This window comes from Canis lupus, chromosome 15 (genome assembly GCF_048164855.1).
Source record: "Canis lupus baileyi chromosome 15, mCanLup2.hap1, whole genome shotgun sequence".
In the NCBI taxonomy this organism is placed as follows: domain Eukaryota; kingdom Metazoa; phylum Chordata; class Mammalia; order Carnivora; family Canidae; genus Canis; species Canis lupus.
Window position 1 is genome coordinate 28,330,689 of NC_132852.1, and position 18,969 is coordinate 28,349,657.

An 18,969-nucleotide genomic window follows, 5' to 3' on the forward strand; every position below is an offset into this window, starting at 1 on the left:
GGCTCCTTGCATGGAGCCTGCTTCTTCCTCTTCCCATGTCTCTGCCTCTCTCTCAGTGTCTCCAGTGAATAAGAAAATAAAATCTTTTAAAAAAAAGGATTGTGATCTATAGCATGAGAAGAAAAAAAGCTCATACAAAAAAAAAAAACATATAGCATAATGATTCAAAGGTTAACACCTAAGTTTACACAAATAGATTTTCAATAAAGTCTTAAATTAGAGAGGGGTGACTGAAGAGGTAAAAAAATATGTTGTTTTTCATGGACTAGAAGCTTGTAACCCCTTGAAGGAGCAGAGAATGCCCCTAAGCTGCTATCAGTAAAATCTGGTAATTTTTTTGTTTCACTTACAGAATGTTACTGATTTTTGTCTATCAATTTGGGCAGCAGCATCTGGCTGAGTGTCAGATAATTTCTTCTTACTGATTTCAGATTCAATATCTATTTAGCCATTATTACATGACACACATCCCATTAGATACATTTATAAGTTATCCAAAGGTTTACATGTCAAAATTTCGTGAACACATGCATTTATTTTTTATAATTTTATTTTCTGGGAGAGAGAGAAAGGCACAAGTTGGGATGGGAGGGGGGAGAGGGAGAGAGAGAATCCCCATGGAGCCTGATGCCTACTCAAAATCCCACAACTGCAAGATCATGACCTGAGCCAAAACCAAGAGTTGGATGCCCAACTGAGCCACCCAGGCACCCCTACACTTCATGAACACATACATTTAAGAAAGCACAATTTCATCACAGTAGTGACTCTGCAAGTTCTATCCTTGTCAAGTTCTTGAGGTTTGGTTTAGGAGGAGAGAGGGATGCCAGAACAATGATAATAACAAGTTGTTGACTTTTTTTTTTTTTTTAAACTGTGTCTTAGGACACCTGGCTCCCTCAGTGGGTAGAACATGTGGCTTTTGATCTTGAGGTTTTGAGTTTGAGCCCATGTTGGGTGTAGAGATTGCTTAAATAAGTAAGTTAAAAAAGGGATGACTGGGTGGCTCAGTGGTTGAGCGTCTGCCTTCGGCTCAGGTAGTGATCCTGGAATCCTGGGATAGAGTCCCACGTTGGGCTCCCTGCATGGAGCCTGCTTCTCCCCCTGCCTGTGTCTCTGCCTGTCTCTCTCATGAATGAACAAATAAAATACTTAAAAAAAAAAAGTTAAAAAAAAAAAAACCTGCTCAGTCTTATACACAAAAGGTAGAAATTATTTAATAAAAAATGTTTCTAGATCATCTCCATCTTCTATAAAATTAGTGGAAAATTTAACAGAGGAAGCTCATGAAGTTTTATTTTATTTTAAATTTTATTTATGATGGACATTAGGACTACCTTATTTCTTTTCTGATCATCTTGTTTATTCTGTCACTGCCAAATCTCAGAATCTTTTAGAAAGAGCACCATGTGGAGATTATCAAATGCTTTTGGAAAAGATGAGCCATCTGTTGAGTCCTACTTCCCTGGAGGCCATTACTCTGAATCAGAGACAAGGGCTTATAATAACTACACAGTAATTCCAGTAGCTACCTGGACTCACTTACAGAAAACAAGGAAGATTTAAAAAAAAAAAAAAAGCCAACATAACTCCCAAGAGAACAGTTCTACTCTGTCAATAGGTTTCTTAGGTTTAAAAGATTTAGACAAGTACAACTGTGTGCTTCTGAAAATCAGTGCCCATGTCAACCACTTCTCTAGAAAGATGTGCTATATGAAAAGAAAATTCATACATTAGGATGTACTATTTATCTAACCTCCTAGAAATTTATTTTAAAAAACTATATTAATTTGAACTACTAGGGACAAATAAAATCTTACTACCTAAGGCTGAATGTAATAAATACATTATGAAATGTTAAATAAAAATCTGTGAATTATCAAACAAAAATTAAGAGCTCTGAGATTTGTTTTGAAGATGTTGCTAAGATTGAACAAGCAATTTTTTCCCCAAATGCAAAAAGTCTGGAACTGATCACATTGGCAGAAAAATATCTTGAATCCTCAGGCCCAGTTACAAGTAGCTGAGGCTAACCTGGCTATATAGCGTTCACTGTGACTTAACAATCCAACTTCTCATTTTCTTTTCAAATTGTCTTTACAAAATTAGCTTGAAAAAGAATGTTTTTGAAGTATTTATGATACAGTAAAGAAAGGGCTCTGTTCAAGAAGTCTTCAGACATGGGTTTCTTGTCCTGATTCTGCTGCTCACTAAATGTCTACTCTTAATCTTTACTTTTCTCATCTGTTTCAGTAACACTTAAATCTGTATTGTAAACTATAAAATGTTTTGCTTCCTCCTTTACCTATATCTCTTTCTACTACTTTCAGGCTTTGTTTTCATTTTCTCTGTGGTTCCACATATAGGCATATGCAAGAAACTGTACAGCATATGTAAGTCCATGTCATAAAAATCTAACAGCTTCATAAGTTAGAGCCTTGATAACTCTCCTAACTTTTAAACTACTTAGACAACTTATTTCCTTAGAGTACTTCTGTCTCTGACTATGGCACTTTTATTTTTTAAATGTCAACAGTTGGTCCAATTTCCATCCTCTGATATGTTTTGTTTTTAGAATCAACCAAATATCATTTAAAACCCATCTGATTAATATGTGGGTGACCAAATTTGACAATGCTACTTTTGATTAAAAATGGAGCAAGGAAAGAAATCTGGCTACAAAATAACTAAGTTTCGTATTCTTTTTAAGTAGTGGTTCAAAGGCAGTTCCAAATCTCGAATAACATAAATGCTCTAAGCAATATCTGCATATTGGTCTGACTTTCCAATTTAGTTAATAAAAAATTGAATACTTATGGTAAGTTAAGGTCAATTTTGTTTGGGCCAATGTTCTCCCCTGGACTATAATTTACCCATTTTTCAATCTTAAGCTCCAATCACAAATCCTCATAAAATAAGTACCCAATAAATATTTACTGCAAAGGACGCTTTAAAAGCATTCCTCCAAAATGTGAAAGACTACACATATTCCTCATGTATATTTTTTTTAGAGATTTTATTTATTTGTTTGACAGAGAGAGGGAGGAGAGAGAGAGAGAGAGAGACCACAAGCAAGGGGAGTGGCAGGCAGAGAGAGAGGCAGCCCCCTGCCAAGCAGAGTGCCCAATGCGGGGCTTGATCCCAGGGCTCCAGGATCAGGACCTGAGCCAAAGGCAGATGCTTAACTGAGACATAGGCATCCCCCTCATGTATCTTTTTTATTGCCAAATTATTTACAAGTCAACTGTAAAGCAGATTACTGACAGTGAGTTGAAAAAAATTAATACAGCATTATAAGTAACAGCAATAGCAAAACCATTATTTGAAATACTTACCACTCTTCAATGGAATCTACCATCATACAGTTATGATCAGAATTCAGTCCATACATGAAAAATGACAAAGGAATACCTACAAAAAAGAAAAAGGAGACATGAAGAGAATTATGGTCAGAAGCTCCCTCCAGAACAAGCACTTTATTGTCCATTCCATTTTTTTCCTCCTGATTTCCGCTTTCCTTTTAGTCCTCTCTCATTTGTGAGGAGGAAGGGGTCTGTTTTCCACATGTCTCAGTGCCTTCTCTATAACATCCTTGCATTCTTTTCTCCTCTCTCATTCCTCTTTCTGATTGTCTTTCTCCTCTCTTCAGTACATTCTCATCTGCTATTCAGAGTCAGGTCACCACTTTTACGTTGTCATCCAGTACACAAAATGACATTGTGACACAGCAGATGAGCTTGTTCTTGGATTTTTACATATAGCAAAAGACACTGAACACTAACACTGACAGTTTTATACCAAAATTTTAATTAAGTCATTATAACAGTTGTGGTACATGCTATGTACCATCTAGGTACTTTATATACAGTATCTCATTTAATCTGCACTGATTGGTAGCAGTATTTCCATTTTTTCAGATGAGAACAGAGAGATTCCCAAAGTTTAAGAAACTTGCTAAGGTTAACCAATTGCTTAGTTGGTTTTCAACTCCCCCTAGGCTTGATGTCTGGGTTCTAAACCACTAAACTATCCAACCATTTCTTAAGTTTCTTTTGGAGACATTTAAGCTGTAACTGTATGCAACATGAAAACACAAACAATTATATAATTAGCTGAATCTTAATGATCTGTTATAATTAGCTTCACATTTATGTGTTGATTTCAGGATAACAGACTTTTGTCTTGATTTCAGGATAATACTACTGGTTATGTAATATCTATATGATACTATTTCCTTTTTTAAAAAAAATTTATTTATTCATGAGAGGCAGAGTCATAGGCAGAAGAAGCAGGCTTCCCAAACCTGCTTTCCTGTGGGAAGCCTGATGCAGGACTCAATTCCAAGACCCCAGAATCACAAGCTGAGCCAAAGTCACATGCTTACCACTGAGCCACCCAGGTGGCTATATGATACTATTCCATACATTAAAATGCTGCACATCTTGGGGTGCCCTGGGTGGCTCCACTGGTTTAAGCACATGCCCTTGGCTTAGGTCATGATCTCTGGGTTCTGGATGGAGCCCCGAGACAGATTCCCTGATCAGTGAGGAATCTGCTTCTTCCACTCCCTCTGCCCCACCCTACTCATGCTAGCTCTCTCAAATAAAATCTTTTAAAAAAATTTAATGCTACACATTCTTTAAGAAAACTATTTTTGGGGTTACCAAGTGGCTCAGTTGGTTAAGCATTTGCCTTCAGCTCAAGTCATGATCTCAGGGTTCTGGGATTGAGACCCACATTGGGCTCCCTACTCAGCAGGGAGTCTCCCTCTCCCTCTGCCTGCTACTACTCCCCTTGCTTGTGCTCTCTCTGTCAAATAAATAAAACCTTAAAAAGAAAATTTTTTAAAAGTGTCTTTTTATTAGTGAAACATCCAGCAAAACTTTGGACTCCAAATTCTAGAGTTCTTCTTTTCTCCAAGTTAAGCATTCAAACAAATAAAAAAGATATTATTTTTTTAAAGATTTCACTTATTTGAGAGAGAGAAAGAGCGAGCACAAGTGGGGAAGAGGGGCAAAGGGAGAAGGAGAAGCAGACTTCCACTGAGCAGCAGTCCAACTCGGGCTCAATCCCAGGACCCCAAGGTCATGACCTGACAAAAGGCAGACACTTAACCAACAGAGCCACCCAAATGCCCTGAAAAAGGTATTTAAAATAGACACTGTAGATTTACTTTTGAAAAGATCACTACTACTCATTTTAAAACTGTATAAAAACAAAAGAATATGTTACTCTTTACTGATTATTTTGCCTATGTTTTAGTTAAGTATTTTAATGAAGTGTCACTGCCAAAGAGATCCAGAGAAATAAAAGTAGAGGACATAAAGAAACTGTAAGGAGTAAATATAACCAAGGTAATAAGGACAAGAGACTGACATATAAAAATAAAATACCAAATAATTTGGAAACTAAAAATTCTGAGAATTTAATAGCGATGGTCTGTCATTCATAAATTTCCATGATGAGAGCTGGCATTCACATATCAATAAAGGTATGAAATATTTAATAAAATTATATGGATAATATATACATTTGGAAATTGATTTCCATGTCTACTATAATTGTAGTAACCTAAGGACACTTTTTTTAAGTCAGTACATTAATAATAATCTGAAGCAAACATAAATTACCACAATTGGAGTGTGTACAAAACAAGTATGTATGAAGATGTAGAAGTTACCAATACTCCTAATTTGTTAATAAAAGTTGCTCAGGAAAGGATAGTAACACAAGAACACCTGCACAGAACTGTTCCAGACTTTCTAAAATAGCAAAACAGGCAAACCCCTGAAAATAGGGAGAAATATTGGCTATGGGGACACTGAAATTACAGAGCAACACCAACTACAGATTTAACAAAGAAGGTACTGATTTGGTTAGCCTTTCCGTAAGTTGATGAGAGATATTTTATTAAGGGAAAAAAACAACAACAAACTGTCTTCTAAGACTTTTCTCTACTAGAACGTATCCAGTACAGTAACCTCTGAATTAAATCTGCAGAGGGAGATATGCGTTCATATTGGTATGGTTGAAAATATTCAACTAAAGTTTCTATTAGGGATCCCGGGGTGGCGCAGCGGTTTAGCGCCTGCCTTTGGCCCAGGGCGCGATCCTGGAGACCCGGGATTGAATCCCATGTCGGGCTCCTGGTGCATGGAGCCTGCTTCTCCCTCTGCCTGTGTCTCTGCCCCTCTCTCTCTCTCTCTTTCTCTCTCTCTATCAAAAAAAAATAAAAAAATAAATAAATAAAAAATAAAGTTTCTATCAAATATGAAAATTCTATATTCACAGATAGATTTCAAATTTCCTTCTTTAGAACCACTCATTTAGCAAGAAAAAAAGGCTTATAAAAGAGTTGGGGGGAACCTCATTTTTACCTCATTTTAAACTGTTTTAGGAGATGCTAACAATGTAAGAACTCAAGTGACAAGCAGTCAAGCCTACAAAACTTTAGTTGTGAGAAAAAATCCACAAGAAATGTCAACTTTCCTGTTCTTTAGGCACTTGTAGTTTTCCAATAATATTGGAAAATTAGGTAAGCTTGTTATGAATTTGTCAAATTAACATTTATGAAGTGGAGCACAGGATGCCAGAATGATGAGCTAAGGTTCAACAACAGACCACAAGAGGAATTTTTTAGAGGTCCTGGAAGAAGTCCCTGACATGCCGCATGGGGAGACCAAGGCAGAGTGCAAACAGAGAGGCAGGACCTGGGCACACACCTTTATTAGGGTCTGTGGGTGAAGCATGTTGGTGTTCCTAGGCTAAGCTGCATTGGTCAGTATAAACCAAAAGAGCAGGGTTTTGCTAAGCTACACAGGGGTCTTATTAAATGCGCTTAAGGGAAAGGCAATGGGAGGCAGGAGACTGCTGATCAGAAGGGCTGTTGGGGAAGTCATTTCATAAACTTTCATGTGCTTTTGAGTCTGTGCGCATTTGCATGAGGGGGCTAGTGTCAGTTTAAGGTCACCAAAGGCTGCCTGGCCAAACAAAATGATTGCTGAGGCAGCAATACTGTGGAGTAGCTTAGCTAAACTCAAAAAACTTGAGGTGAAAGAGAAGCAGAGAAATGATCTGTGTGGCACGCTTTAGGAAGAATCTATCCCTTTCAAATTCAATTATTTAGGTGGCTGAGTTTTGAATCATTTAAAAAAATTTTTAAAGATTTTATTTATCCATTCATGAGAGACACAGAGAGAGAGGCAGAGACATAGGCAGAGGGAGAAGCAGGCTCCCTGTGGGGAACTGGATGCGGGACTCCATCCCAGGGCCCTGGGATCATGCCCTAAGCTGAAGGCAGACGCTAACCACTGAGCAACCCAGGCATCCCTTGAATTGCTTTTTTTTTGAATATTTTATTTATTTATTCATGAGAAACACACAGAGAGAGGCAGAGACATAGGCAGAGGGAGAAGCAGGCTCCATGCAAGGAGCCCAATGTGGGACTCGATCCCGGGACTCCAGGATCATGCCCTGGCCAAAGGCAGGCGCTAAATTGCTGAGCCACCCAGGCATCCCTTGAATTGCTTTTTAAAGAGGCTTGAAAAAGTCTTGTGTTAAAAAAGATTTTCCAGAAACCTCTAAAAGGTAGTATTCAGTAAGTTTGTTATCCAATTATATTATACTTTCCAATTATAGATCACTGGCTACACAAGCACCAGGAACATTCATATTCAGGAAATTACCTATTATTTTTGGTCTCAGTGAGTCAAGGGCAGTGGTTCTCAAACTGTGGTCCCTAGACCAGCAGCATCCATTATCACCTGGGAACTTACTGGCTATGCAAATCTTCCGGCCCAATCCTAGATTTACTGAATCCAAAACTCTAGGAATTAGGCCCAGCAAACTGTGATCTGACAGGTTCTCCAGGTGATTCTGATGTAAGCTAGGTTTGAGATCTACTGGTAGATAATTCCGAGGAAAGCATTCTATCAGCTACATAAGAACTGTTTCTTTTTTCCTTTTTCCTTTTTAGTTATTAGCAATCTTTTCAACTAGTGTCACTATTAGGAGAAAGAAATGTTCTTAACTGGAAACCTCATTTTTAATGTTGCTCCTGCAAAGGAATAATCTAAAAGAAATGAAAAAAAGAATGCCTCTTGTTGGGTGGGAAGGGAAGCAGGCAAACCATTCATCTAACAAAGTAATCACCGAACAGCTACCTTGTTCCAGGGTACTCAGCAAGGAGGAAAGACAAGAAAGAGAACTCCGGAAGCTACCAACAATTTTAATTTGGATACCATTCAAAATAATTAACACAATATAATTAATAACATAATTGCCTATTCCTGGCAATACCAAATAAGTGATAAGTAATAATTGTATTTACACTGAAGCAATGGACTAGCAAAGCAAAAAAAAAAAAATAACATGGTCCATCCATGATATCTAAGGCTAGTGGGTCTCAAATGTTAACATCTATCAGAATCACCTGGAGGGCTCATTAAACATAGATTAGTGGGTACCACCTCCAGAGTTTCTAATTCAGTCTGTCTGAGCTGAGGCCCAAGATTTTTTTTTTCTAATAAATTCCCAGGTAATGCTGATGGCCAGGGACCACACTTTGATAACCACCAATCTAGATGATCAGGCATCATAAAGTTTGGGCACTCCAGGAAAGAAATGTCTAAGAATTACCAGTTCATTTCTCAAGACCTTTTCATGTATATTTACTGCTGAGAGTCTCTTGTCATGATGGCAGAGAGAATAGGGAAGGGGGGATGGATTATTTTTTAAACTATGTGATTTAACTATTTTATCACAACCTATCTTCAGGTGTCTATGTTGCCTCAACCAACTTCCAATATGAAAGTTTTCCTAAACTAGAAGCAAAAGCTAGTACTCCAACATTTCCATGATTTTGTTGTGATTCAGAACGTCTAAATTTTGTTTTAATTGTCCTATACTATATAAATGAATTTCTCTAAAAATTTGGGGAAGTCTGTCCCTTCAGGCCCAAGGAGGATCCCGTATCTATTTAATTATACATGGTCAAATGAGAGTAAAGTTAAAAGTAATTTATATGCTTTAAAGACTATCCCAAGAGTCTAGGCTATGGGAAAGAGTACTTCTAGTCCAGCTGCTTTTCATCAGGGGAATAATTAAAGTTAAGGGGCCCCCAAGGGTTAGGACTCCCCTGGCTTCTTTCCCTTTGGAGTCTAGGAGCGTTGGTAAAAATAGATCAGGTTCCACAAAGGGGCCAGGGTCATCCCAGCCACAGAAAAGGTGAGAAAACAGTTCAACGCTTTATTAACTCAATCCTCTACTCCTAGTTCTTCCTTCAACCTTCTCAAATGCCCAAGTTCTGACTGGCTTAAGCAAAACAGAACTACTCCACCAAGAAGTAAACTAGCAAAGGATAATTTGCTATTGCACAACACGGAAAAAAATCTGGGATTACCTATCCCTCTCCTATGTATCAATCTATAGACGAACATAATGAGAGATTGTTACTACTTAGTGATCCCAATTATTAAATACAAAGAATGCCTTCCTCTAAATTAATATACTGAAAACTAGTGAAAAGCAGATGAAATAGCAAGAAAGTTACCACCTTGCCAGCCTAAAGCCACTTCTTTCCTCCCTATGCAGATATAAACAGAGAAATGATTGCCTGAAAATCAGATGTATTGAAAGAAGGGTGTAAAATATGGTGCTACCAGGCTGTGAAAGATGAATAGATCAATCAATTGAACTCCAAACTGAGCGCATTCTCTGTGTAGCAGAAGAAAATCACATACAAAAGGAGTTAGGGAATTGTTGTAAAGGCACAGGAATAAGATTAGTAACTAATCTATTGCCATTATGAGATTTTTAAAAAGACGTTAGGGAAATACAAAGAACTAATCAGATGATTAAAGATAATGACACATAATTTTCAAGGGAATTAAACACATGAAACTCTTGGAAGAGAAAGAATAATAAAGAGCTTCTTATTTAATCCTTGTAGAAAATTTATCAGTTTTCTCCAACAACAAAGTCATCTCTAAAATTGGTCTTATTTAAAAACCCACAAAATTCATTCTTATTAATGTATACAGGTAATATATGAAGCACTATTTGATAAATTTCTAACTAGGTCTGACCAACACTAAATCAATTTTTCCTCTTGCCCTGGATGGTTTTCTAATTAAAAACCAATAGTATTCCTCAGATTGCCCCTTTAATGTCAATGAATGGTGCCCTGAATCATTCTTGTTATTCAAGGTGTTCTTTTCATTTTAAAATATTAAGTTATCTATGTTGGTTCAAAAAATTCAATAGCAGCTTCCTTTCTACACATATTGTATGGAAAATGTAGCCACCAATCATTAGTTACCAATTCCAATCTGCTGAACCTACAAGAAATGCATGGCTGGAGCCAGAGGTAAAAGAAATTTTTTTTTTTAAGATACTATTTAGGGCAGCCCCAGTGGCGCAGCGGTTTAGCGCCACCTGCAGCCTGGGGCGTGATCCTGGAGACCCGGAATCGAGTCCCACATCGGGCTCCCTGCATGGAGCCTGCTTCTCCCTCTGCCTGTGTCTCTGCCTCTCTCTGTCTCTATGTCTCTTGTGAATAAATAAATAAAATCTTTAAAAATAATAAAAATCTTTTCCTATATTTAAGTTAAACATGACAAGAGAACAACTAGCAATAATAATATGCATCCTTACTAATACTCCTATCAAGAATGGACTTTAATATAATTTGTCTATTTCTAACATTATATTCATTTTAAGATTCTACCTGACTGTAGCAACAAGCAGGTTTCTCAAAAGTTCTGTAGAAGCATTTTAATAATGCAATGTCTAAGGAGTACCTGGGTGGTTCAGTGGGTTAAGCATCCAACTCTTGAATTCTGTTCAGGTCATCATCTCAGGGTCCTAAGATTAAGGCCTACATCAAGCTCTGCCTTTGGGCTCCTCACTGGATATGGAACCTGCTTAAGAATCTCTCTCTCCCTCCACCGCCACCCCCTTTCCTCTCTCGTTTTCTCTCTCTCCCTTTCTTAAGGATACTGAAATAAACCTGGTGGGGGTTATACCAAGTAGACAGACTGTAGACTTCAAAGAAAAGTGTAGGCAAAACTTGAGTATTATCGAGTCTCCACAACCAAACTAACTAGAACATGGGTTATAGCATCCTAGGCAGAGAAATGAACTTAGATAATTTTTCTTGGCATTTCTCATGCTAGTCTTCCATTAGGCTAAAAATGTAAGTCCTGCTTTTAGATAGTCCATAAATACAAGGTGAACAAAACAGAACAATTTGCCATTAGCTTTTTTTCAGGCTCAGAAAATTTGCAGCGATTAATCTTTCTTTTTTTGCTTTAATTTTATTTATTCATGAGAGACACAGAGAGAAAGAGGCAAACACAGGCAGAGAGAGAAGCAGGGTCCATACAGTGAGCCCGATGCGGGACTCAATTCCCAGACCCCAGGATCACGCCCTGGACTGAAGGCAGACGCTTAACCACTGAGCCACCAGGCGTCCCGCAAATAACTTTTGTTAAAAAAATTGAGCGTAAGGGGGTGCCTGGGTGGCTCAGTCAGTTAAGTGCCTGCCTTTTGCTCAGGTCATGATCTCAGGGTCCTGGGATGGAGACCTGAGTTGGACTCCCTGCTCAGCGGGGAGTCTGCTTTTTCCTCTCCCTATGCCCCTCCCTCTGCTTTATCTTTTCTCTCTCAAATAAAATCTTTATGAAAAAAAAATTTAACATAAGTAGTTCAGATAAATTATTTTTAAAAGAAAATTATTTGACTCATTTGTGCCATAAATCAGAGAAATATATTTTTGGTGGCAGTTTGGTAAAGCCAGATCACCTAGTTCCAAATCCTGCTCTGCCCCTTATTAATAACTGTGCAACTTTGGACCAGTTACCTAATCTCTCTGTGCTTCAGTTCTTTATACATTAAAAATAAAAAATTAACAAATACCTACTCAAGTTGTTAATTCAGTTCAATATTCTTTTGCTGTATGATTAATTATGTGCAGTACATTCAACACTAACTTATAGAACAAAGTGCTATTGAGTGTTGGCTATTATTAGCACATGTTTAATTACATAAAGAGATGTAATTTTTAAATTCTTATAGTTTAATGTTAATCATCTAATATTCATCCATTTTTCCCAACAGCCATTTTATTGACGTGTGAAGCCCTATTCTTTTTTAGCTTTAAGAGAGCAAAACATATGAAGTGTATGTATTTGTATGGGCTAAATACCTCAGATGGGCAGGCACATAATAAACTTGAAAAACTACAATGCTAGATTGAAATGGGCTTGAAAGACACCTGCAAATACAAAACCATTGGGTTTTTGAAAGAGAGATGGATTTGAGGAACTTTTTTTTTAAAGATTTTCTTTATTTATTCATGAGAGTCACAGAGAGAGAGGCAGAGAGAGAAGCAGGCTCTCTGTGGAGAGCCTGATGTGGGACCCGATCCCAGGACCCTAGGATCACAGCCTGAGCCAAAGGCAGATGCTCAACCACTGAGCCACCCAGGTGCTCCAGAACTTTTCTTTAAAATTTGTCCTTCTGCTATTTCCTGAAGTTGCTTCATATTCTTTGTCTAAATATGTCATTGTATACAATATATGCTACAGAAAATGAAGGATATATAAACCTAGAAAGTGTGCTGGGTAGGGTGGGTCATCTGGAGAAGGACGATGCTTTGTGGTTTCACTCACATACAGAAATTAGGAGACAGAACAAGGGGTTCAATGGAAGAGGGTGGCAGATCAAGAGGCAGATTCTTGGCTGTGGAAAAGAAACTGATGGTGGGAGGGAGTGGGTGATAGGGATTGCTATGATGGGCACCGGGTATTGTGTGAAGGTGTTGAATCACTATGTTGTTCACCTGAATCTGGTGTTGCACTGTGTCAGCTAATTGGAATTTGAATTTGGATAGAAACTTAAAAAAAGTATAAGCCCAAGGTCAAAGGGCTTATGGACTTCCCTGACCACTATTATAATATGTAATTCTAACAGAGAATTTGTTGATTTTAGAAAAGCTTTGTCCTTTTTGGATTTGTTCTTTTATATTAATGGCACAAAATTATGGCAAAGCTTTCATCTACCTATATCAGAAAGTATTTGCTCCTGTCTTCCTTTACATATAATAATTCATTTTTTGCTCATAGTTTCTGTTAAGACCTGTCATTAAAACTCTTCCATAACTTGAAATGTCTCTCTAAAAGCTTTACTTATGAGCCACACAGTAGAGAACATGGGCCTACCAAAAAAAAAAAAAAAGAAAAAGAAAAAAAAAAAGGTCACCATAAGGTTCAGTAACTGTGGACCTTTGTGGAAAGTAGCAAAGGATTAGTAGTCAAAAACTTAAGTCTGACTCCTAGTTTTGCTAGTATCTAGCTATCTTGGTTTATAACATTGGTAACGTGTTCCTATAAAACAACCTCAAGCTTATTACTGCTAAATTTGTTTTGGGGGAGAGGGGCTCACACCTTCTCGAGTCTGATAAAGCTGTATGTTTTCCTCAGCAAAAATCAACACAATCCACATTTTTTTTTGCAAACAATCAGGGGCTTCAAATAATCACTGAAGTCCACGTATCCCAAGTTAAGAACTTTTAGACAAGAGTATTACAATGGTCCTGTTGATTTAATATAAAAAATGCCATTTAGTCATTCCCCTTCTCTTTCTTCCTCTTTCTCTCACACATGCACTTTGCAGTTTTGCTGTTCCACCTATAAACATACCAGTGCTAACAAACTTATGCTTATAAAAGGGAAAAAGAAATTAAGTTTTACCTTCATTGGCAGAAAGTACTCCCCCCTTGAGGTGTGTGTGCAGGTTTCAGAATTGTATCCTGACAAACTAGATACAACAGTGGTTTTCCCTATTGCAATATTGTCCTTCAAATCCTCCAGTTGAGTTATAGTAGGCTAAAAAACTTGTCTGAAAAACTTAAAAATCAAAATAAATCTAGGGTCTAATAAGTACCACCAAGGAATCCAATATGAAGATTACATTCTGATAAGGATTTAATTGTTCACATATATCCACAGTCACACTAGTGAAAGCAGTAGCTGCAGCTCTGCCAAAGACTCAGCTGTTGTAATTAAAGACAGACTCTCAGGAGCAACTATCATTAGTTTCAAAGACCAGTAATTACAAAGGCTGTGCATTATGTGGATTATACATTCCAAAGATATAGAGTTGCTACCAGACTTCAGGGACTATCTTAATAGGCAAAATTGCTCATTAAAGCAATCATCAAATTTATTCTATATAGGAGTTTAAAATTTTCTGAAATTTGCTCAGTTTACTATGAAACCTTACTTCACTTTGTAAAATAGAGCTATTACTGAAAAGTTATTTCTGACAATCTAACCATACACCTAGATTAACTTCATAAAACCGCAAGTATGACAAAGTAAAAACAAATCAGTCTAGATTATCACTTATAAACAGACACAAAAAGTAATGAATAAAACACTGGTATTCTTGGGACTCCTGGGTGGTTGAACGTCTGCCTTTGCTCAGGGCGTGATCCTGGAGACCCAGGATCGAGTCCCATGTCGGGCTCCCTGCATGGAGCCTGCTTCTCTCTCTGCCTGTGTCTCTGCCTCTCTCTCTCTCCCATGAATGAATAAATAAAAATATTTAAAAAAAAAATAAATAGGGGATCCCTGGGTGGCGCAGCAGGTTAGCGCCTGCCTTTGGCCCAGGGTGCGATCTTGGAGACCCGGGATCGAATCCCACATCGGGCTCTCGTTGCATGGAGCCTGCTTCTCCCTCTGCCTGTGTCTCTGCCTCTCTCTCTATCATTAATAAATAAAAATTAAAAAATAAATAAATAAATAAATAATAAAATCTTTTAAAAAACCCAAAACACTGGTATTCTGGAAATATTTGTTAAACAAAAAGTTCCTTTTTGATAAATAAAAACAAGTAACAAATATGATTTAAAAAAAGGCACTGTTAAAGGAAAACTAATCCCAATAATGCAACACGTTTAAGGCTTGCAGTTAATCAGATTCCATCACATCTAACAAAATAACTTATAGGCACTTCTAATCCCCTAAATCCTTCATGAAAGCAAAGGCATTTAGAAATAAATGACAGAAAAAATAGGAACACAGGAAGCAGACCAAAGTAACACATTTACCAAAAAACATAACTGCCAATTTTCTAAAATTAATCTTCAGGCATAATGAAAAGGGTGATTGTTTTCTCTAATTTAAAATTTGGGGGAGCCTGGGTGGCTCAGTCCGTTGAGTGTCTGCCTTCAGCTCTCATCCTGGGACTGAGCCCTGCGTAGGGCTCTCTGCTTAGTGGGGAGTCTGCTTCTCCTACTCTCTCCCTTTCTCTCTCTCAAATAAATAACTAAAATCTTAAAAAAAAATTTTGCAATCCAAGTACAGTATATTGTCCTTTGGTATAATAAAAAATAACTTTACAATTTAAAAATGCCCAAGTATAGTAGTTGGTGTACTGAGAGAAAAAGTGATCCTCAAGTCACTTGCAATAGAGTAAAGCACCATCATGATATATGTTATTAATAAAAGTAGCATAATTACATTTTACTAGTTGTATAAAACATTAACAAAATTTAAATATAAGTGACATAACATTTTACTAGTTTCAGGTGTACAGTGGTAATTTCATATGTATGTACTGTAAAATAAAACACTTTTAATGTATTAATCTATAAAATATGGCTGAAATACATGTTAAAATTATCACTAGCCACTAGAATTAAAATGTCAGAAAATGTAAATAAAACTTATGCTATTTTCCCTACTGGTTAACTATTAACCTCTAAAGCTAATTCCATTTTACCCTAGTTCTATGAATTCTTCATACAATTTTTTTGTTTTAAGTAATCTCTACACCCAAGCAGGGCTCAAATTCATGACCTGAGATCAAGAGTTAGATGGTCTTCCAACTGAGCCAGTCAAGGGCCCCAAATGCCTCAATAAAATCTTAAAAAAGAATATGTGCATGGCTATTCAAGACATTTAGGTATTGTCTCCAAACTTTTGACATCTTTGTGATTAAGTTCAGATTTTAAAATATCTGGGCAATAAGATAAAGACAGTTTTGATGTGTGTGTGTGTTTAAATTAGAAGCTTTTAAGAAAATGAGCAATGACAGAACATTGAAAATACCTATAAATAATCATTTCACTCCTCCAGGTGCCTTGGCCTCTAATGACCCTTTTCTTAAAGCTTGTACCACTTCTCTCTACACAGAGTTAACACATAATTGTCAAAAAGCAAATTCAAAAACTTAAATAAACGAATTATATAATCTTGTCACTTCCACTGTATACTTCCAAAGAGTCCCATATTTCTGCTGTCACCCAAAAGGCAAACAGTGCACTTACGGTGTTGGGGTGCTTTACATTGCACTTGCAGCCCACAGTTTTTAAAACTGGAGGGGAACTGTGTTCTTTTAAAGCCTTGAGGTTACCAATAACCCTGGACCTTTTCACTTTCTGTAACTTCATTACTAAACAGTGTCTCCCACATCGCCACCAGGGCGGCGGAGCACCTCAAGCTGAGCACTCCAAGTATATCCGACCCTAGAGTGGAAATGATGGAAACTGGGCAGCCCTGGGTGGCTCAGCGGTTTAGCGCCGCCTCCAGCCCGGGGTATGATCCTGGAGTCCCGGGATCGAGTCCCATATTGGGCTCCCTGCATGGAGCCTGCTTCTCCCTCTGCCTGTGTCTCTGCCGCCCTCTGTCTCTCTCTCATGAATAAATAAACAAAATTTTGAAAAAAAAAAAAAAAGATGGAAACTGCCTCAGAAGAGATGAGTTAGGAACGGGCTTCAGTAGCGGCTCATACCAAACTACCTGACGGTCAGGAGACTTTCTCTACACCCACAGCCCTGTGGGACCCGAAAAGTTTCAGTACGTTCAAACAGGTGAACCAAGACGTCAAGAACTGAAGGCGAAGCAGTCTCGCAAAACCTCCACTCAGCCCTGTTTACAACGGCCGAGGCGCCACGGACACGCGGCGGCCGCCTCCCGGGGCGCGTCGGAGGAGGCTCCCCTCGGGCTCACCTGCACGCCCGCCTCCCGAGCCGCCCTCGCCTACCCGAGCGCCCCCACGTCCACCGGCTGCTGCAGCGAGACAGCGGGCGGCCGGCACCGGCGGGCATCTTCTGAGTGCGGGCTCGCGCGGGGGGTCCGGGGGGCCCGGGCGGCTCAGCGCCTCGCCTCTCTCGGCGGCGCGAGAGCAGCAGTCACCCGGGCGGCGTTCCTCGCCTCCGCGCTCGCGAGCCGCTGGGCAGTGCGTGGGGCCCGAGTCGCGGCCCGAGGGGGCGGCGCCCCGGCGAGGCCCCGCCCCGCCCCCAGCGAGCCCGCCCCCGCCCCCGCCCCCGCCCCCGCCCCCGCCCCCGCCGGGGGGGAGGGCGCGCGCGGCCTGGAACCCGGGCTGAAGGAACGCTGGAGGCGCCAGGCTCCGCGCCGAGGCTCACAGGATTCGCGCTGCTCCCTGCGACCTTCCGGCAGCTGAGCCTCCCGGAAGCCGGGTTCTCAGCCACGTCCAGGCTGTAGGGTCCCCTCCAACCCCGTGCCTCATCTTCCCCACATGCCCACAGAGGCGTCGGGCGACCTCAATGGCGCTCTGCACCGGAGCAAACGGGGCGCGAGCGTGGGAAGTGGCGCATCTGAGGGAAGCGGATACTTCACCTTCAGGACCAGGGCGCCCGCGCCCACGGCGGGGGGGGGGGGCCCTCCTCTGGGCTCAAGTAAAGAATCTTGAACTTTGAGGCCCTTGCGGGCTTAGTGTGGGGGGGCCTGTGACCCTCGCGGGGTTCTAGGCTCAAGCCCCACGTTGGGTGTAGAGATTACTTAAAAAAAAAAAAAAATCTTTAAAAAAAGTCCGCGAGTTTCGTTATAATAGCCTTTCCCTCTGTAATTCTCGGAGAACCTCGCCTGTGTCTCCACCGCCCTGCCGCCACGTGCCCCACACCCACCTTCGGCAGCCTGGTTGGTCCAGTCAGCTCCTCGGACTCCCAAGTCTTCCCGGCGAAACACAGCTGCTCGCACCTGCTTCCTCGGAAACTTCAGGAACAAAGCGGGGCTCGCCCCGCACGTGCGCACGCGGAGGCTTCTGGGCGGGGAGGGGGCGCTTATGCGGCTGCGCAGAGCACGCGGTGGGGCCTGAGGAGCTCTGAGGTGCTGGGGGCTGGGCCCGAGGGGGTGCTAGCGGCTGCGAGGGAAGGGACTTCATAGGCCAGTCGGTGTCCTACCGTGGGCTGCGTGCTCAGTAAGCTTGCACACAGTAGGCGCTCAACAAACATTGGTTGAATGACCACGTGAATGGAATGTTACCGCGACTGGCACCCTTTCAACCCAGATGAAAGCCTGGCTTCTCTTCCTTAAATTGGGCGAATGGGCCTTGCTTAAGTAAGCCTCCAGGCATCCTCAGTTCTTAGGAAGGGGCCATTCTGGTACATGTTTGGTTGACTTTATAATTTAAAAATTTTGGAAGGGTAATGGCCCTTCCAAAAAGGGCCATTCCTGTTCCGCAGGTAATGGCCAACTGCCTTAGTTAAGGCTTGAGCCTGAAGGTAGCAAACACATCACAAATTGGGGGGATCTGAGATATCAAGATTTTTAAGACTCCGTGTATTCAGAAAATTAAATCTTTGTTGCATGGCTCTTCCAGCTGTATTCAAGGAGTATGTAGACCAGAGAATCCAGGTTCTCCAGTACAGTAACTTGGATCTAATTTCACATTTGCATGCCTGAAGCATCCTGCAGTGTTTATGGGTAAAGATGTTGAGGCAAGGAACCCAAAGGATACAGCATTCCATTTCCCAATAGTCACTTATTATATGGCAAATTTTAAATGTACTTTAAAACCTGAATGTAACAGGAGACGTGTAAAAAAAAAAAAAGTACACAGTAAGGTTTTTGCTCCTTTGTTTTAATTTAGATTGAAAGGGGAGCTTCATGGATCTATGAATACACTAACACGATATGAAAATGTTTAAGTTCAATTTAGACG

General features: G+C 40.0%; 1 protein-coding gene across 4 annotated transcripts in view; it reads right to left on the reverse strand.

Moving 5' to 3' along the window:
• The window catches only part of TEX15 (testis expressed 15, meiosis and synapsis associated), a 91,019-nt gene extending 72,963 nt beyond the window's left edge, over positions 1-18,056 (reverse strand). For 2 of the 4 annotated variants that reach the window (XM_072776352.1, XM_072776350.1), the window contains exons 1-2: positions 17,933-18,056; positions 3,336-3,411 (exon numbers count right to left, since the gene is read on the reverse strand). The gene's annotated coding sequence lies outside the window, so the exon portion shown is untranslated. Of the gene's footprint in view, positions 1-3,335; positions 3,412-16,805; positions 16,956-17,932 lie in introns of those variants that run through there. The other 2 variants (XM_072776353.1, XM_072776351.1) reach the window with 1 other exon arrangement.
• Between the last annotated feature and the right edge of the window lie 913 nt (positions 18,057-18,969).